General features: G+C 44.4%; 2 long non-coding RNA genes and 1 pseudogene across 3 annotated transcripts in view; 2 read left to right on the forward strand and 1 right to left on the reverse strand.

Moving 5' to 3' along the window:
- Positions 1-4,145: 4,145 nt before the first annotated feature.
- On the forward strand, positions 4,146-4,795 carry LOC309653506 (myosin-13 pseudogene; annotated as a pseudogene). Its single transcript has 2 exons — positions 4,146-4,526; positions 4,607-4,795. The product of its transcript is annotated as a myosin-13 pseudogene (transcript).
- An 18-nt stretch (positions 4,796-4,813) lies between these two features.
- Positions 4,814-6,932, forward strand: LOC309653510. The gene is made up of 3 exons (XR_014259230.1): positions 4,814-4,899; positions 6,421-6,626; positions 6,856-6,932. It is a non-coding gene; the product is annotated as an uncharacterized lncRNA (long non-coding RNA).
- Positions 6,893-21,605, reverse strand: part of LOC309653509 — a 374,786-nt gene continuing 360,073 nt past the window's right edge. Inside the window, exon 4 of the long non-coding RNA XR_014259229.1 lies at positions 6,893-6,986. This is a non-coding gene — a long non-coding RNA (uncharacterized lncRNA). The remainder of the gene's footprint in view (positions 6,987-21,605) is intronic.

Raw genomic sequence — 21,605 nt, forward strand, 5'->3', positions numbered from 1 at the left:
CCAAGCTCCCTTCCCTTCACAGGTGTGTGATATCCCCCAGCTCTCTCCCCATCCCCGGTGAGTGACAGCCCTCAGCTGTCTGCCAATCACAGAGGTGTGACAGCCCCCAGCTGTCCTACAATTACAAGTAAGTGACAATCCCCATCTCTCTCTCCATCACAGGTGTGTGACAACCCCAAGCTCTCTCCCCATCAGAGATGTGTGACATCCCCCAGGTCTATCCCCATCACCGGTGAGTTACAGCCCCCAGCTCTCTCCCCGTCACTGGTATGTGACAGCCCCCAACTGTCTCCATATCACAGGTGCCTGAGAAACCCCAAGTCGCTCCCCATCACAGGTATGTGAGAGCCCCCACGTCTCTCACCGTCACAGGTGTTTGATTGTCTGCATGTCTTTCCCCATCACAGGTGTGTGATAGCCGCCAGCTCGTTCCCCATCACAGGTGTGTGAGTCCCCAACTCTCTCCCCATCACTGGGGAGTGACAGTCCCTATCCCTTCCCCTTCACAGGTGTGTGACAGCCCCCAGCTATCTCACGATCACAGGTATGTGACAGCCCCCAGCTCTCTCCACATCACAGGCATGTGACAGCCCCCAGCTGTGTCCGCATCATAGGTGCCAGAAAGCCCCACACTCTCTCCCCATCACAGGTTTGTGACAGCCCCCAGTTGTCTCCACATCACAGTTATGTGACAGCCCCCAGCTCTACCTCCATCACAGGTGTGTGACCGTCCCCATCTATCTCCATATCACAAGTGCGTGACTACGCCCAGCTCTCTCCCCTTCACAGGTGGGTGACAGCCCCAAGCTCTCTCCTGATCACAGGTGAGTGACAGCCCCCAGCTCTCTCCCCATCACAGGTGACTGACATCCCCCATCTCTCTTCCCATCTCAGGTGAGTAACCGCCCTCAGCTCGCTCGCCATCATAGGTATGTGACAGCCCCACCTGTAACAGCATCACAGATATGTGACAGTCCCCATCTCTCTCTCCATCACAGGTGTGAGATAGCCCCAAACTTTCTCCCCATCACAGGTGAATGACGGCCCCCAGCTCTCTCCGAATTACAGGTATATTATAGCCCCCAGCAGTCTCCACATCACAGGTATGTGACAATGCCAAGCTCTCTCCCCATCACAGGTGTGTGACCGTCCCCAGTTGTCTCCATATCACAGGTGCGTGAAAGGCCCCAGCTATCTCCCCTTCACCGGTGGGTGAGAGCGCAAAGCTCTCTCCTGATCACAGTTGAGTGACAACCACCAGCTCTCTCCCTGTCACAGGTGTTTGATATTTCCCATCTCTCTCCCAATCACAGGTGTGTGACAGCCCCCAGCTCTCTCCCCATCAGAGGTATGTGACAGATCCCAGCTGTCACAGCATCACAGGTATTTGACAGCCCCCAGCAGTCTCAGCATCACAGGTATGTGACAGTCCCCATCTCGCTCCCCATCACAGGTGTGTCACAGCCCCCAGCTCTCTCCCCATCACAGGTGAGTGACGGCCCCCAGCTGTCTCACCATCACATGTATGTGACAGCCCCCAGCTCTCTCTGCATCACAGGTATGTGAAGGAAACCAGCTGTTTCCGCATCACAGGTATCTGACAGTCCCCATCTCTTTCCCCATCACAGGTGTTTGACCGACCCCAGCTCTCTCCCCATTTCAGGTGAGTAAGAAATCCCAGCTCTCTCCCCATCACAGGTATCTGAGAGCCCCCATCTGTCCCCGCATCAAAGGAGCCTAACAGCCCCCAACTCTCCTCCCATCACAGGTATGTCACAACCGCCATTGTCTCCACAGCACAGGGATGTGACAACCACTAGCTGTCTCTGTATCATAGGTATGTGTGAGCCCCCAGCTCTCTCCCCATCACAGGTGTGTGACAACACTCAGCTGTCTCCACATCACAAGTATGTGACAGCAACTACCTGACTTCGCATTAAAGGTATGGAACTGGCCCCAGCACTCTCCCCATCAGAAGTGTTGGACAGTCCCCATCTCTTTCCCCTTCACAAGTGAGTGACAGCCTCAAGCTCCTTTCCAATCACAGGTGTGTGACATCCCCCTGCTCTCTCCCCATCCCCGGTGAGTGACAGCCCCCAGCTCTCTCCTCACCACAGGTATGTGACAGCCCCCAGCTGTCTCCGCATCACAGGTGCCTGACAAACCCCAAGTCTCTCCCCATCACACGTATGTGAGAGACCCCATCTCTCGCCACATCACATGTATGTGACAACTCCAAGCTCTCTCCTCATCACAGGTGTGTTACCATCCCCACCTGTGTCCATATCACAGGTGCGTGAAAGCCCCCAGGTCTTTCCGCTTCACAGGTGGGTGACAGCACCCAGTTCTCGCCCCATCACAGTTGATTGACTGCCCCCACCTCTCTCACCATCACAGGTGAGTCACAGCCCCCAGCTGTCTCCCCATCACAGGTATATGACAGCTCCCAAGTCTCTCCCCATCACGGTTATGTGAAAGCCCCCAGCTGTCTCCGCACCACAGGTGCCTGACAGCCCCCAGCTCTCTCCGCATCACAGGTATGTGACATCCCCCAGCCGTCTCCACATCACAGCTATGTGACAGCCCCCAGCTGTCTCCCCATCACAGGTATGTGGCAGCCCCCAGCTGTCTCCGCATCACAGGGGTGTGACAGCCCCCAGCTCTCTCCCTATCACAGGTGTGTGACAGCCCCCCTTCTCTTCTGGTCACTCCTCCCCCATTTGGCCACAGCCTCCTCCTTTCCGACATCCCACAAAATCCTCACATCTACTCAGTTTACCCTGAGACCCAAACTTCCCCAATGTAAGGTATAGTCACAGCCAAACCTTGTTCTCGAGAACAGAGTGTTTGCTGGGCTGCTAAGCTCCGTGCTCTTCTACAGAACATATCTTCCATGGATTCTGTCTCTACATGGCTTTGTGTCCTTGATCCTGTCACTAGATCCCTTAGGATCTCAGACCGCTGACCTACAAAACTAGAGCAGACCCAATGCCCTCTAAAGCCCCTTCTATTTCTGAAACCATGATTCTATGTGTTTTCTCCACAGTAGTCTCCCCCGGTCCTCTCTGTGACCCTTTTGTGTACCGTGTGAAGGTTCAGGGTCATACAGGTGTTCTGTTGTTCCTCCCTCTGCATCTTCAGGTGAGGCCACACACCTGTGTCTTGTCGACACCTCCCCCGAAAGGTTTCCCTGTATTTGTCCTCTCCTAAATGAAAGTCATGAATGAATCACCAATCCCCAAATTCCCTGGCAAATGCCTGTGCTATCAGACAGAGCCTGTGAGAACAGCCTAAATCAAGCCTGTCCTTTGCAGAAGAGATTTCCGACTTAACCATGCAGATTGCGGAAATGAGCAAGAATCTTCAGGAAGTGGAGAAGACCAGGAAGCAAGTGCAGTGAGAAAAGTCAGATCTCCAGGCTGCCCTGGAAGAGATGGAGGCACGTGTCAGGAATGTGAAGGAGGGCGGGGCGCTGAGGAAGGGGACTAGACCACCCCCAGTGGCCCTTCCTGCAGTAGGCTCTGGGTCTCCAATGGGAAGAATCCAGCCCCAACTCCGCCCTGGGCTGGGACCAGCTGCTCTCTGCTGCCTCGCCTCATGGGTGTTCCCTAGTCCATCGTATTTCTCCTATTGAATAAATAAACTTGTTCATTATGACCTCAACGTCTTCCTCTCAGAAAGCAAGAACTCAATCACCAAACATTATGAGAGCCAGCTCAGAATCCCTTAGTTTTAACAGAGAGTTATACACGGTCATCTTTGGCTGCTGGGAATTCTGTGTGGTCCAAACAGTGCAGGATCCTGATGCTATCACCAGCTGTGGCCAGAGAGGGGCAGATGCTTAAGAGGGTCTAGGGAAATTTGACCTATGCAGGATAACAGGAGAGCAATTCCTCTGTCTTTCTCTGTCTTTTTTGAGAAGAGGTTGGCTCCTGACTTATAGTCTCTATTTAAAAAGTCACAGTAATCAAAATTTTTACTAATTGAAAATGATGCTCTCTCCTCCTCAAGACATAAGATTGTTAACAACAAAGCTTCAGTTCTAGTTTCATTACTAGTAACAATTTGGGAGCAAACTGTTTGACCTTCTTGAGTACTGTTGTATTTATTTGTAAAATGAGCCTAATAATACCCTTTTTATCATAATGGGGATGAAAAACCTCATTCAAGAAGGTGGCTGCCCCTGGCAATCCCAATCACTCCTTTACTTTTATCAGGGTTCCTTGAAGCATGAAGAGGGCAAGATTTTGCGTGTCCAGCTAGAGTTGAACCAGCTGAAATCTGAGCTTGACTGCAAGATCATTGAGAAGGAAGAAGAAATCGAGCAGCTGAAAAGAAACAGCCAGCGGGCAGCAAAGGCCATGCAGAGCGTGCTGGATGCTGAGATCCGGAGCCGGAATGTTGCTCTGAGGCTGAAGAAGAAGTTGGAGAGAGACCTCAGTGAGATGGAGATTCAGCTGGGCCACTCCAACCGCCAGGTGGCAGAGACCCAGAAACACCTGTGCTCAGTCCAGAGCCAGCTCAAGGTGAGTGCACGGCCCCTGGAGGACCTGGCGGAACCTCAGCCAGCCCTGGGCTCCAGTCTCACCCCTGGTTTCTCGTGAAGGACTCCCAGCTGCATCTGGATGACGCCCTGAGGAGCAACGAGGACCTCAAGGAGCAGCTGGCCCTCGTGGAGCGCAGGAATGGCCTCTTGCTGGAGGAGCCGGAGGAGAGGAAGGTGGCCCTGGCGCGGACGGAGCGCACCCGCAAGCTGGCGGAGCACGAGCTGCTGGAGGCCAGCGACCGCGTGTAGCTCCTTCACTCCCACGTTTGTCCGTCCTCACTCCACTCTGGGTCCACCCTGGAGGCAGGCAGGACCCAGGCTTGATGGAGAGGAGTTCCCACCGCTCCTTCCAGGCTAGTGGTCAAGAAAAACTTTCATTAGGCCTAGTTCTCGGAATAACTTGGTCTCTAGATGGACAGATTGCTGAGCTTTCTTTTATCTGAAGATAAAAGATCATGGGGAAATGAGAGCAAGGCATGACAAATTACTGCATAAAAGGGCTGGAAAAAGCTTCACAGAGGTGGTAACATTTAAGCTGTAAGCTTAGAAAATTAGGATTGTCTTTTGAAATAATTACTTTTAGGAAAGTTAAAGAATTTCTTGTTTCATTTCTTATTTTTTTGGACCACACCACATGGCATAAGGTATCTTAGTTCCCCAACCAGGGATCGAAACCGCACCCTGCGCAGTGGAAACACAAAGCCCTGATCACTGGACCGCCAGGGAATTCCCCCAAAATTCCTTGCTTTAAAAACTATTTTTTGAATTAGCCAAAAAACTAGAAAAATACCAACCATATTGTTAGCATTTTGGGGATCTCCTATTCTAGGCTCTTGTTTCTATACATAAATATGCTATTTTTTGTAAACGTGATCAATCCTTTTGCAACTTTTTTTCATTTAACAACGTGTTGTGAACATATTTCTATATTTTAAAATAGTTTTCTATGATACGGTTTTTTAATGGCAGAAAAGCAGTCCATTTTAGTTGTGTATTATGGCACATTTATTTAATCAGTCTTCTACGGTTGGATATTTTTAGACTGTTCCCAATAAAAATTTTTAGGATTAGAAGATTGTATGACTAACTTCTTCATAACTAAATTTTCACATATATCCATGATTACTATTTCCTTAATATTCCTAAAAGTAAGTAAATTCCTGGAAGTATATATTCATGGTCAAAACAGCAAAGACATTTATGATATGTTGTAAATTGGTCTTTAACAAAGTTGTCCCAATTTTTACTCCCATGGGGAAAAGAAGTGAGAGTGCTTAGCTATTTTTTTTTAATCTTCACTGATTTTATGGTTGAAAATGCCTCATTTTAAAAATTCTTATTTCTTTGATTACTAATGAGGTGGAACACTTTTGTCGTATTTGTTGGCTATTTGTATTTCTTCTGGTGTGTCTTAGCTATTTGTACTTTTGCCCTTTTTTCTTAATGATTTGTATTTTTTACATATTAAGGAAGGAAATATTTTTTCAGTAATGCACATTGCAAATGTTTTCTCGTTTGTCATCATCCTAACAACTCTGTACAATGTTTTGATCATGAGAATTATTTTTCATTTCACATAGTTATGTCAACCATTTCCTTGTTCCAGCACCTTTAACTAAATAATTTATCCTTCCTCAAATATTTGAATGTCCACATTTATCATTTACTCAATTCTTTTATGTACAATTCTCGGGCCTGTTTTGGGATATCTGTCCTGTCACAAATGAAAGTCTTTTTAATTTTTTTTCACCTGTGTGAAAAATAAGAAATGGAACGTTCTCGAGCTTGACTTCTTTCCCCACCCAACCCTCTCCCTTCCAATCGTTGTAAGTGTCCAAATGTAGCCCGAAACTCTTATCTAATTTTTCTTGTAGAACACGTGCCTGATAAATACCAAGAAAAAACTGGGAGCTGACATAGCCCAATGCCAGGCAGAGGTGGAGAAGTCTATCCAGGAGTCCAAAAATGCAGAGGAGAAGGCCAAGAAGGCCGTCACGGATGTGCACTCCATTCTTTCTTATCAGAGATGCTGTCTGGAGATAAGAAAGGGGCTTCTACGCCGCCCCTTTGGGACCTGCAAGTAGGTTTCCTCTCCTCACCCCTGCATTCAGTCAGTGGTGGCTTCCCAGAGAGACGGAAGGAGACAGAGCCTCAGCAGAGGCAAAGTGGGAGGGGAACCATGCAGCATCAGTGGTGGCTGCGGGAAGGAGGAAAGCATCACCGTGCCTAGTACCAGCTTCACAGCACCCTCCGTGTGCCCGCATAGGAGGGGTGGGTGGCCCACTGATGCCTCTTGTGAACTTAACCAGGCGGCCATGATGGCCGAGGAGCTGACAGAGAAGGAGCAGGACACCAGCGCCCACCTGGAATGGCTGAAGAAGCACCTGGAGCAGATGGTGAAGGACCTGCAGCACCGCCTGGACAAGGCTGAGCAGCTGGCCTTGAAGGGCGGCAAGAAGCACATCCAGAAGCTGGAGGCCAGTGTGGGTCTCTCAATCTCTCTGAATCCGGGAAGTGAAAACGGCACTCCCCGATCCTTCTCTCTTCTTGTATATTGACTCACATCCTTATCCTGTGGCTGGGGACAGCCACCCAATATCGTCAGTAGTTCCTGAGTTAATTAACATCCCCCAAGACTGACTATATAAGTATCTTTTTTGATTGTAGGTACGTGAGCTTGAAGGAGAGGTAGGTTGAAAGTGAGCAGAAACGTAATGCTGAGGCTGTTAAAGGTTTGCGGAAACACGAGAGAAGAGTAAAGGAACTCACCTACCAGGTAAGGGGAAGAGCTTTCTAGAATATCCAGACTTCCTACACAAAGGGAAATTGAAAACCTGGTGACTATGTGGTACTCACAAATAGCTACATGTTAACTTGATATACATAAGGGGCAAATGACACAATCACCTATCACAGACCCTTTCCTAAGCTAGGAAAATCAGGAAGGCCTTTAGAAAATCGTGTAAGTGAGGAAGGAATACAGGTTTCAAAGACAGATAAACTGGTATTAGTCCTAGTTTGGCCTCTTACTTTTTAAACTCGATGGGTTACCTAACACTCTCAACTTTAATTCATCACCTGTAAAATAGAATAAAAACATCTACTCACCAGAGTAGGGAGGTAAGGATTAGAGACGTGTATAACTCTCCAATATAGTGCCTGCACACAGTGGACATTTAACAAGAGTGGCTACTGTTAATACTATGAAGGAAGCCTCAGAGTGGACCACATTTATCCCAGGCCCACCTGCCATCATATCAAAGTGATTTACTTCACCACCTGTAGTGGGTTGATTTTGTTGGATTCAATGCAGACCATTTTTGTCAAACTTCCAGACTGAGGAAGAGTGCAAGAATGTTCTCAGGCTGCAAGACCTGGTAGATAAATTACAGGCAAAGGTGAAATCATACAAGAGACAAGCTGAGGAGGCTGTAAGTATCTTTAATCCCTTGAGGGAAGAAGAAAACTTCGTTGGGGCTAGAAAGTATATTAAGAGAATGTGTTAATGAGAAAGAAAGAGACCAAGTAAGAATATGTCATTCTTATTTTAAGAGAGATGATATAAATATGAATTTACCCCCAAATCCTAATTATAGAATAAGACCTCAAGACGAGATATTTTTATTATTAAGCAATTTGTAGGGGTTGGGGGAAAAAAAGAAAATTCCAAATAACCCACCTTACTTGATAGCTGCAAAGAATATCCAGCAGAAAATCTAACACCATGATAAATATTCCTCTCCCTCTAGAAATGCACAAAATCAATTGTTCCCAAAAGCCAAACAGAAATCTTTTACCCCAGCTGACTCCTTCCCTCACTACCACTGTCATCAGCAGGGACTTATCCCTGCACATTCGCTGTAGCAAATTAGGATGTGTTGGAGGGTTCTCCAGCTTCACTTTTCCTGGTTTTTCCCCACTCTTCCAGACACAATGGAGTGGGAAAGAGGTAAGAAAAGGGAACACGAAAGGGAGAGGCACGAATGGTAGTAAGTCCAAGCAACAAAGGGTATACTTTCTTCCTATCCCCATCCCCCCACCCGCAGCGTCTCTGTATACCAGAGTCAAAATATATGGCAAAAACATTTCAACTGGGATTTTCCCAAAGTTAGAATTTGACCTTACATTTACTGTCTAACTTCTGTGAGCGAGCGCACATGGGTCTCTTCCTCCTTTCCACTCAGTCCATACATCGTAAATAGACTTCACGTATACATGGGTTTGACATAATGAGCTCGTCTCTTCCATTTCAAAACTATTTCTTCTTTCATTCTTTAGAATAAAAAATGTAATTGAAGTTACAACTTCTGTCTGCATTTGAAATCAGACATGACAAACAAACCCTAAGAAGAAAATATCTGAGTTGAGGAAATAATCCTGTTTGTGAAAAGTGCAATGAGAACCACAAAGTCTAACTCTCACAACTTTATTCTTAGGAGGAACAATCCAATGCTAATCTTGCCAGATTCCGCAAGCTCCAGCACGAGCTGGAGGAGGCCGAGGAACGGGCTGACATTGCCGAGTCCCAGGTCAACAAGCTGCGGGTGAAGAGCCGGGAGATTCACACACAAGTCAGTGCAGAGTGAACACATCTGCCTGATGCTGCCAAGGGGCTGAAGAAATGCACAAAATGTGCTATTTTGGGTCACTTGCTTTCTGATGTTTTTCTCTTCATGTTGAATAAATAAAAACTACAGTGAACTGATAAACTGAACCAGACTTATTTACTTCCAAAATTATTTATTCTCAAACACAGCTCTCACCTAGCTATTATTTTTTTAACATTATATATGGCTTTGTGGAACATTCAATATCTGTACCTCCCTCACCACCCCGCATCCCCGTTCCCATCTCCAGCTCCACCACACACACACACAATTATCTTTTACTGGACTTAATTTTATTAAACCTCTCTAGACTGTTACAAATGACTAAGGAAACCACTCATGGAGGTTACCCCTTCAGACAGGACACACTCATGCACCCACTCCACAGGTGGTTACTGAGCATCTACTATGCGCCCGGGCACTGCTCTCAGTACTATGGAGATAGCAGTGAACAAAGCATAGTTCCCTCCCTCTGGGAACTTATATTCTGCAAGGAAAGAAAGGCAGACAACAAATAAGAAGCTGTGTCTACTATATTTAAAATAGATAATCAACAAGAACCTACTGTATAGCACAGGGAACTCGGCTCAGTATTCTGTAATAACTTAAATGGGAAAAGAATTCGAAAAAGAATGGACACTTGTATGGGTATAAATGATTCACTCTGCTGTACACCTGTAACTAACACATCATTGTTAATCAACTATACTCCATCATAAAATTTTTGTAAAAAGATCTACCAAAAAAATAAGAAGCTGTGTAATGTGTCAGGTAAGTGCTCATGAGAAATAAAAAAAAGTAAGAGGGAGGCAGTTAGTACTTTGTAGAGAGGAATCAAGCAAGGCCTCTCTAAGAAAAACACATTTGAGCTGAGACCTGAAGGAGGCAAGAGTATTCCAGGCAGAGGGAACAAAAGAAAATGCAACGGCCCTGAGGCAGGGGCAGTTTGGCATGTCCCAGGGACAGGAAGGAGGCCAGCAGGGCTAGAGGAGAATGAGCAAGATAGTTACGGCATAAGAGAGGAACCTGGGACCCCAGGGATCATGTAGGGCTTCAGGGCCACCTGAGGACTTTTTTCTTCACTCAGAGTGAGATGGGACATCTTTGGAGTGTTTTGAGCAGAGGAGTGATATTAACACACATTTTAAAAGAATCACTCTGGGGACTTCCCTGGTGGCGCAGTGGTTGAGAATCTGCCTGCCAATGCAGGGGACACTGGTTCGAGCCCTGGTCCTGGAAGATCCCACATGCCGCGGAGCAACTAAGCCCATGCACCACAACTACTAAGCCTGTGCTCTAGAGCCCGCAAGCCACAACTACTGAGCCCGCATGCTGCAACTACTGAGGCCCTCACACCTAGAGCCCGTGCTCCGCAACAAGAGAAGCCACCTCAATGAGAAGCCTCTGCACCGCAAGGGAGAGTAGCCCCCTCTCGCTGCAACTAGAGAAAGCCCGTGCGCAGCAAAGAAGACCCAACACAGCCAAAATGAATAAATAAATAAGTCTTTTAAAAAAAAAAAAAAGAATCACTCTGCTGCATTGAGAATACAGTGAAGGAGGCAGAGGTAGAAACTGTGAGACCAGTTAGGAGCCTACTGCAAAATAAAAGATAAAAAATGACAGTGGCTTAGACCAGAGAGATAGGCACTGGGAGATGACGAGAAGCAGATGGATTCTAGATGTACTGTGAAGGTAGCGCACATAGGGTTTTCTGACAGATTGGATGGATGAGTGGGTGAGGGAGAGAGAGAGAGAGAGGACTTATGAAAAGAGGAAGAATAAAACAAGAAAGATTTAGTGCAGTATAAACATGAGGAGTTTGGTATCTAGAAAGAGAGGAAGCAGTAGAACAAAAATGCAATCTAGACAAAAATTGTACTTTATGCACCCCTGTCCCACTTCCTCCTTCTACCATCCACACTCCCTTGCCTCCCAACCCCTATCAGCCTCACTCCTTTACAGTATAAACTGCACAGGCCTCAATCGCAAAAATGTCTAAAATTAATAACAGTTTAAAACAAAAAAATTCAAAATACTCTCCTAAATTAAATTTTGGATCAAAGAGGCAGCCAAAAGTAGAATCACAAAAATTTCTAGAAGTAAACATAAGAGTAAATCTTTGTGACCTTGGTTTACACAAAGATTTCTTAGATGCCAACACCAAAAGCACAAGCCATGAGAGAAAAAATTGATAAACTAGATTTCATCAAAATTCAGTTTCTGGGCTTCCCTGGTGGCGCAGTGGTTAAGAATCCACCTGCCAATGCAGGGGACACGGGTTCGATCCCTGGTCCGGGAAGATCCCACATGCCGCGGAACAACTAAGCCCCTGTGCCACAACTACTGAGCCTGTGCTCTAGAGCCTGCGAGCCGCAACTACTGAAGCCTGTACACCTAGAGCCTTTGCTCCGCAGCAAGAGAAGCCACTGCAATGGGAAGCCCACGCACCGCAACGAAGAGTAGCCCCCGCTCGCTGCAACTAGAGAAAGCCCGCATGCAGCAACGAAGACCCAACACAGCCAAAAATAAAAATAAAAATAAATAAATTTATTTTAAAAAAAATTCAGTTTCTGCACTTTGAAAAACACTGTTAAACAGAATGAAAGGACAAGCCACCGACTGAGAAAAAGTATTTGCAAATTATACCCCTGATAAAGGACTTGTGTCCAGAATACATACAGAAATCTATATCTTCACTAAAAAGAAAACAAATCACCCAATTTTTAAAGAGCCAAAAGATTTAACCAAACATTTCACCAAAGAAGATATACACAGAGCACATGAAAAATGCTCATCATGAATCATTAGGGGACTAATAATTAAAACATAATGAGATATCACAACACACCTATTACAATGACTAAAAGTCCAAGTGTTGGCCAAGAGGTGGAGGTACTGGACCTCTCACACTGGCTAGTGGTCATGTAAAACAGCATAACCATTTTGGAAAATACTTTGGCAGCCTCTTAAAAAGTTAAGAAATTACCCATTTGTTCCAGTCGTTCCACTTCTAGGTATTTACTCAAGAGAAATGAAAACGTATGTCCACACAAATATTCACAGCATATTTATCTGTAATAGCCCCAACTGAAAACCACCCAAATGGCCATTAACAGGTGAATGGACAAACACATTGTGGTAAATCCATATAATGTAATACTACAAAATGATAAAAATAAACTATTGGGTTTCCCTGGTGGCACAGTGTTTAAGAATCCGCCTGCCAATGTAGGGGACACGGGTTCGAGCCCTGGTCCTGGAAGATACCACATGCCGTGGGGCAACTAAGTCCATGCACCACAACTACTGAGCCTGTGCTCTAGAGCCCGAGAGCCACAACTACTGAAGCCCACGCACCTAGAGCCCGTGCTCCACAACAAGAGAAGCCACTGCAATGAGAAGCCCGCACATCGCAACGAAGAGTAGCCTCCGCTCGCCGCAACCAGAGAAAAGCCCGCCCGCAGCAACGAAGACCCAATGCAGCCAGAAACAATAAATAAATAAAATAATAAAATAAATAATTTAAAAAAAAATGATAAAAATAAACTATTAACACACACAAAAACATGGATGGATCTCAAAATAATAATGCTGATGGAAAGTAGCCAGACCAAAAAAGTGTATACTCTATTATTCCATTTATATAAAATTCTAGGGAAAAAAAATGAATCTATAGTGACTGAAAGCTGACTAGTGGTTGCCTAGGTATAGAGAGGCAGGATTTATGGGAGGCACAGAAGGACAGTAGGATGTATTACAAAAGACCAGGAGGAAACTTTGGGGGTGATGGACATGTTCATTATCTTGATTCAGATGATGGTGTCACAGTGTCTACATATGTCGAGACTCTTTAAATATGTACAGTTCGTTATACATCAATTATATCCCCATAAAGCTGTTAAAATTTTTCATTGGGGGAAATACTACAATTATAGTGCTTTGGGAAAATAATAATTAGGATACTGTATGTCCAACTTTAAAGCCAGAGTTATAATTTTTGATAGGAATTACATTAAATCTATTTACCAGTTTGGGGAAAATTAGCTTACTTACTATGTTGATTCTTCCAATTCGTGAATAAAGTATGTTTTTCCATTTATTCAGATCCTCTTCAATTTCTGTCTTCCTTGTTTTACAGTTTCCAGCATACAAGTCCTGTACATGTTTTGTTAGATTTACACCTAAATTCTTCTTTTTCTTTCTTTTTGTTTTTAAGTAATTGTAAATTGTATTGTATTTCTTTGTGGTTTTTTTTGTGGCTGCATTGGGCCTTTGTTGCTGCATGCAGGCTTTCTCTAGTTGCAGCGAGCGGGGGTTACTCTTCATTGTGATGCGCGGGCTTCTCACTGCAGTGGCTTCTCTTGTTGTGGAGCACGGGCTCTAGGCACATGGGCTTCAGTAGTTGTGGCTCTCGGGCTCTAGAGCATAGGCTCAGTTGTTGTGGTGCACGGCCTGAGTTGCTCCATGGCATGTGGGATCTTCCCGGACCAGGGATCAAACCTGTGTCCCCTGCATTGGCAGGCAGATTTTTAACCACTGCGCCACCAGGGAAGTCCCTGTATTTCTAATTTTGGTGTCCACATGTTCACTGCTAGCATACAGCCTAAAGAAATACAACTGATTTTTGTATGTTTATGTTATACACTGAAACCCTACTGAACTCACTTCATAGTTCTGAGTTTGGGGGAAAATTCTTTGGGATTTTCTACATCAACAATCATGTACCTCAGAAAACAACCACTTAAGGTGAATCTAAATTAATTAAAATGAAGTCCAAAATTACACAGTAAACTGTGGGGAAAAAGTCTGATTGGGATTTTATCATAAAAATCAAGCCAGAACTACTGAAATAAATTTATTTTCTCTTATACTTCCCAAGATTTACGTTATAACTGCATCTCTGTTAATTCTCAGAACAAAGAATGAATCAATGTTGGAATTGGGAGGGAAGGAACATCCTTCTCACAATCTTGTATGATGTGGCACCCTTTATGTTTAACTTTTGCAATGCAATCATAAAGAATGTCCTTTTTTGCAAAAACTGTATCATGTCTTCATTAATATTTTAAGGGTCTTCCTAATCCTTTGATCCTAAACTCACTCTCTTGAAGCACTTATTAGATCATCACTGTCCATGTTCAGAACTTTATAATTATTAACTTGTTCAGTGCTGCTGCATCACCCTGGCCAGTGGCTTTGCAGAATTCAAGCAGGTTTCTAATACCACTTTCATCAACTTCATTAAATTCTGAAAATTTTGCAGTATTTGTCATTTTATTTTGCAGTCATGTTGCACTGACTATTGCATATTTACAACACCTGATAATCAGTATGCTCATGTACTAGGGAATAACAAAACTGACTCCATATCAGATCTGTTTCTTTTACTTTAACCTTTGTACTTCGTTTTTGCTACAACTTAATGTTGCCTATAGCCTGAAATATACAGGATAGCCAATTCTCAAGGCTCTGGACTTTACAGGTGTAACACTTTTCCATTCATAGAGAGATAAAAAGTTGCAGAACAGAGAATAACATTTGTCTTGTTGGAGGTTTACAGGAACACCATGACCTGACCTAAGTGGACAGTGCAAGAGCAAAGGATTCCGACACCAAGTTTGCAACAGCTAACAACACTCCCTCCCCTTTTAGTATAAAAAAAGCCTGAATTCTACCTCAGGGAAGATCGTTCTAGCCCATCCTACCTGAGGACCCTAGCCCACCATCTTCTCGGTCTGCTGGCTTTCTGAATAAAGTCACTATTCCTTGCCCCAACCACTCGTCTCTCGATTTGTTAACCTGTTGTGCAGCAAGCAATATGAGCTTGGGCTCCGTAACGATCATTAGAGAATACTTATTGTTTTCTTATGCCACATCGCTACTGTGGAGACTCTAATAACAGGCATTGTACTACTGCAAACCTTAAAACAGTCATACCCTTTGCCCAGAAAGTCTATTCTATAAATATCGTCAAGATATGCATAAACATATGTACACATATGTTTACAGGAATATTTAAAAGAAAAAAAAATTAGCGCACCCTAAGTGCCCCAAAATAGAAAACTGAGTACAGTCATAGGATGGAACGATATGTAACTATTAAAAATCATGATGTAGAAAAAGAGTTAATATCATGATAAAATTTCCTATAATCTGTTAAGTTGTAAAGGCAGAACACAAAACCATGCTTACAGGCTGATACCCTAATTGTGTATTTGTTTAAAGCACGTGTTTAAAAAAAAAACTGTGTATGTGTTTACAAACATAAAAAAAAGTGTAAAAGGACTTAATCCAAATTCCGGTAGAGATTACTTCTATGCTAAAATCTTAGGAGTGATTTAACTTTTTCATTCAGTGTTTGATTATGTTTGTCAATCTTTCTACAATGTGTACCTCACTTTGGGAATTTTTTTAAAGGCTCGTATTTTTTAAATACAATAAATAAAAGGAACGTGCTTCTTAAGAGGACTTCATATTCAATTCTCATCAAAGACATGGGTATAACTGACAAGAGAAAGGTGAAGAGGAGAAGGTCATTTGATGGACGAGACCATTAGCACAACTACTAAAAGCTGTTGCCTTTCATCCAAGTTTTTGGTAAGCATTAACATTCCAGGGCTAACACAGCAGCTGTCGGTGAGCAAACTTAAATTCTGCCTCCTGGCTGTGACAGAGGTTTGGACACATGTTACGTTGACACCAGTGTCCCCAGGCACCTTCACTGCGGACTTAGTCGGTCCCATTTTCCTAAGTGGGAAGCTGAAGAATCAGCTGTGGGCAGAATCAAAGAACCTTACTTCCTTAAGGATGGAAGTTACCAGCCTGATTCCTCCCTCCTGGCTCCAAGCGCCACCAAGATGCTGCTTCCGGAGCCCACGAGAGAAAAAGAAAGCCTCTTCGCTGATGAAGGATGAAAACATTCCCCTTGGGGAACACACCCAAAACAGGGCTTTTCTTATATTATAGTAGCCTGACCTTCCCAAGAGGGCGGGCTATTTTCTCAGCTCCTCACAGAAACAACGGCTTATGGCTCTCTCTTGGGGCAACTGAGGTACAACACAGGGGGAGCCCTCAGATTATGAAAAATGTTGTTAGGAGGATGGATGGGAAAGGTGGTATCTTTGGAGCAACAGAATCATATTTTTTTCCGGTATATTCTGAAAAATAATTCTATTGATACCCACAGTTTTTAGTACCCAAAAATGGATTTAGCCCTATATATTACATAAGTATATGTATATGCAATGTAATAAAATGCCTATAAACGTACTGAAAAACTTCAAATGGAATTTGGCGACTTGAGAATTTTCAGAAATTTCCTTGCAGCCCAGTCACGTCAAGAGCCGGGAGTTCGAATTCCCTCGCCACTTCCGGCTTCACACCCTCCCACCACACGCACAGTTAAGCTCTGGTATCGCGGAGCTGACGAGAAACGCCTGCCTCTCTCACAAACTCCAAATGTACACTCACCGGCCAGGGCCCCTCACCATCTCCAGGCTGGTCCCAACCCTGGCGGAATCACTTCCAGCCTTTCCTTCCCCGGTGGTGCACTCCTCCCATGATGCCCCGGGGCGCACCCCTCCCATGATGCCCCGGGGCGCACCCCTCCCATGATGCCCCAGGGCGCACCCCTCCCATGATGCCCCGGGGCACACTCCTCCCATGATGCCCCGGGGCGCACCCCTCCCATGATGCCCCGGGGCGCAACGGAAGCAACTCCTCACCTCTCTGGGAAATTGAAACCGCCTTTCTTCTCGGTAGTTACCGGGTGTTTCCTTGGAAGTCGACGGCTGCTGATTTTTTCATGTGTTTTCAATACTGTGATCCATCCACCCTCCCTGAACTAGATGGTAAGCTGTTTGAGAGAACCAACTTCTAATCCCCAATGCCTGGAACGGTGTCTTTATAAGCCATTTGCTAAATGAAGAGCAGCTAAACTTTTTGTTTGACAGAGTGAAGCAAAGCTGAGTAGAAAAACAGCAGATAACAGAGCCAACGCTCAGCAGAGAATATGGAAGAATAGTGTTACCTTTATAATAACAGCTGACATTTAAAACCCTAAATCCTTACCTTAGTTTGCAAGGCTCTAAGCATCTGGCCCCTAGCCGCTTCTGCCACTTCATTCCTTGCTACTGTATCCCTGGCTCCTTTCATCCCTGCCCTACTGGCCTTTATTCTGTTCCTCTGCAGGCAAGTTCCCCTCCCAGAGCCTTTGCATTTGTTTCCTCTGCCTGGAATACTGTGCCCCGTTGATATTCTCCTGGCTTGCTCTTCCTCTAAGTGCTCAAATACCATCTCTTTAGAGAAACTTATCCTGATTGATCCATTTCAAACCCACACAGCCACTGTTTCCTTATCCTAATTTTCCTTTCCTTCAGAGAATTTATCACTAATTGACATTTGATATCTGTTTGTTTGTTGTCTGTCCCCACATACACACACACTAGAATAGAGTTTCCATGAGGGCAGAGACTTTGCCTGTTCTGTTCCCTAGTGCTTAAAATCTTCCCAGCATGTAGTAAGCCCTCAATGAATGTTTGATGAATAAACAATTGAATACGTGCATGCTCCCTGTTACCGGCTCTGTGCATTACAGCTTCAAAATTAGCAATTCCATATGTGAATTTCATCACCATCCTGGTTTTGTGAGAGATCTCAAGCTGGTTCCATCTAGCCCCATCTTGGTCAAGTTTGAGGATTTTGCCATCACACCCCCACCACCTTTTGGGTAGGGTGATAAATTTATCTGGGTTTGCCCAGGATTGTCCAGATTTTAAAACTGAAGTCTCGGGAATCTCTTCAATTCCAAGCAAATTAGGAAGGTTGGTCACCCTGCTTTGAGGTATCTAGGCTCCATCTTCCTCGTCTTGTTTTATTGTTGTGAGTGTGTGGAATGAGGGGGTGGGGGTGGGGGGTGGTGGTGACTTAAAGAGTGTTCTGGGCCATCTGGAGAGGAAATTGGCTATATGTAGTGGGTAGAATGGGAGGGCTGGATGGCCAGTAGTGAGGCTGTGGTCAGCTGATGGGCCTTACCAAACAGCAACAAAAAAAGAGATGAAAGAACAATAGAAGATGCTGTCCTGGCTTCCAGAGCCCTCTGGCACAAGCAATGGTTGGTACATTCTCTAGAGAAAGCTCCTGGCTTCTACGTCTCAGGCTCTGCTGTTGACATGGCCTCACCCACTCCATGTCACTTTCAAAAAGTAGCCTATCATGCATTTATTAACTCAGTTGTCACAAGAACCCCATGAGTTAGGTATTGTCATTATCCCCATTTTACAGATGAAGAAACTGAGGCTCAGAAAAGTAGAATAAGTTGCGCAAATTCAAATAGTTTAAATAGTGAAGTCAGGATTTGAACCTCAGTATTCTGACTCTCAAAGTCCACTCTTAGTCACTACATTATCACGCAGCTCTTAACAATGTAAATATACATTTGGGCTATGCCTAGCCAAGGGCATAAAATATTTTTTTTTTTTTAGGCTACGTTGTTTCATGCCCCAACAGTTGAAATTAAAAGTAATTGATCACGCGTTTCTTAGTTCTAATGAGGCTTTAAGCACTGAAGAAACCAACAAAAAAAATACAACTACTAGACAAAAAAGGGCAAATGACATAGACCCTAAGTCTCACAGGCATCAGTCAAGATTATGAGGCCAGATAAGAAAGTCTCCAGTTTACTGGACAGACCTAACTGGTAGAGTTTCTTCTCTGAACACAATGTTCCCAGGCCATGCACACACTCTCTCCATGATATTTTCAAAGAAGGATGCTTCATTTGCATGTAATTCTGAGAAGCATGTATAATTCTGAGAGCGTTAGTGTCTTAACAGGATCTTGCAAAGCCAGAAACAGCTGTCTTGTAGTGAAAACACAAACTGGACTTGGATTCAAACCAGACTTGTTCTAGCTCCCATTCTGCCACTTACTAGCTGTATGACTAAGTCACTTAATCTCGCCAAGCCTCAGTTTTCCAACCTGTAAAACTGATAAATCTATATCCTCACTGATTGAAGGAAAATCAGTTTAAACATTTCTCTGGATAATCCCCCATCAACTTTTTGCTTTGCAAAATTGTAGTGTAGAAATGCCAGCAGTATGGAAGTTTATGTATTGCACTTGAAAGAGTTCTGAACTAGCGCTCTTGGATCTGAGAGTAGAATGGGAAGGGGGTCTGTCTAATTAATTAGCATTAATTAGGTAACCTGTCCAGAACCTCAGTTTCTGATTCTGTAACATCAGGGTTAGATTAGGTAATATTCAAGGTTCCCCTCTAGTTCTGGATCTAATATTCTCACTCAATATTTTTAATTAGGCGATTAAATATAAATTTGTATCATTCACTAATATACCTGTCCTGTGACTTTTGCCCAGAAATTTCTGTTTCTGGCTGGGGAACTTCTTGCTGCTTTTGGAAATTTCATCTGTTACATAGCTCTTAGATAGTTGTAACGGGTAAGGGATAATCCTCCTATCAGCACAATTAACTGCCCTTTCTTCTCAAGTAGCCCTCTGCGGAATGAACTTGATTACACTTGTTTCCTGGGCCTCTCTATTTGGCCCTGCTGCTGCTTTCTCCATCCAAATCTGCATTTCCTCTGAATGCACATTATATAGTGATTGGTGGAGAGATTTGCTCCCAGGGAAATCAGGAAAACTTGTTCCTCCTCCTTAACACCTGCTCACTCCTTAATCCTTGCCTTCAAAGCTTCCACCGCCACCATCCTGCTGACATTAATGTCAGGATCACCTCTCTGACTGACCCAATGCCCTTTTCATGGTCCTCCTTTTCTCCATCTTCCCTGTAGAGCTTTTTAGTATATCCTCTCTCTTGAAAATACCACCCTCTCAAAAATACCACCTCCCTTGACTTCTTCTGACACTAATAATGAAGTTCCCATCACCTTAGAGTTGACAAAATGATTTTGTAACAAGACTGGAGAAAACCCTCATTGACAGAACTCCTCTCAGGGTTGGGAGAGATGGAATGATGGTGTGGGGTGTGAGCTGGGGACTACAGGGCATAGTGGTGGGATAAAGATGAAGCTCCCAAAGGGAGTATGTGAGTAAAAATAGGTGATCACCAAACTTTCTAAGGATAAAAGTGGTGTTCTTTACTTGAGGACTTTTATTTTGTTGTGTAACCGGATGAGTAGGCATGCAGGTCAATGGCAGAGCTAAAACGCCCCATGTAACAGAGGAACAACTGAGTACCCATAGGGGTCGGGCAGACACCTCAGGGGAAGAAAGGAAATCAACCACCTGCATCAGTGTGAAGGAAAATGGACTTCGTGGAAGTCATTGCTGATGGAAACTGAATACTTTAGGGGATGTAATATAATCCTCTTCTAGTCTGCTCTACAAAATCTTCAGTAAAGCCTGCATTGCTCACTTATGTTTTTTGTGCTAGTGGATTATTTGCCAAGGTCTGTGTCAAGGTTGATACAGATTGAAGCATACTGTTTGGCACTGGCTGGAAAGAGACTGCCTGTGGAGACAGCCACATCTTGACAGTATCTCATTTGATCCCCACACTATCCTCATGACTTGGGCAGAAACAGAATTATGTTTCTGATTTTGCAGCGGAAGGAGAAACATCACAGCTGCGAAGAGAGGTGATGGGACTTGCCATTTATGGCAGTAAATGACAGAAGTAAAATATGGATCCACGTGGCTCTTTTGACTCCAGCAAGATCTCACTCAGGTATTTGTTTACCTGAAGAATAACCTTTTTTTTTCCACTCTTTTTCTCTTCATTTCCACCTCTCACCTCCGCAACATGCAGCCTTTCTCTGAGAACCCAGCTTCCTTAATAAGTTCAACTATCAACTGCATACAGGTGACACCCTCATACTCACAGACCTACATCTTCAGCCTTAATGTCTCCTGTATGTAAACTTTGAATCCTTATCTCTACCTACTTAGCTGGATATCACCATCATCTCAATCTCAATCTGTCCAAAATCGAAATTCCTATTTCCCCCCCTTCACTATTTCTCCTGGGCAGGTATCATGCCCCTAGATTTCTAGGCTGCAATGAGGGCTGTACGAAACGTAGGATCCTCTGATTCCTTTTTCCTCCTCAAACTCGGCATCATCAAAGTCTTGTGGATCCTGCCTTCAGGGTATCCCTTGGGTTTTCTCTTTCCTTTTACATCTCATTTCTGTACTGTTTAATCAAAGGCCCTCTTCATTTTACACCATGATTATTTTTATATTCAATGCAAATAGATATTACTTGCATGTTTAATATTATGTTGAGAGGATTGTAATATATTAATGTGGGATAGGGCCTCGAAAAATAAGTCTAGAGGACTTCCCAGTGGTCCAGTGGGTAAGACTCCGCGCTCCCAATGCAGGGGGCCCGGGGTCGATCCCTGGTCGGGGAACTAGATCCCACGTGCATGCCACAACTAAAGATCCCGCATGCCACAAAGAGGATCTCACATGCC

The sequence above is a fragment of the Balaenoptera physalus genome, assembly GCF_965194825.1.
Source record: "Balaenoptera physalus genome assembly, contig: HAP1_SCAFFOLD_407, whole genome shotgun sequence".
Lineage (NCBI taxonomy): Eukaryota > Metazoa > Chordata > Mammalia > Artiodactyla > Balaenopteridae > Balaenoptera > Balaenoptera physalus.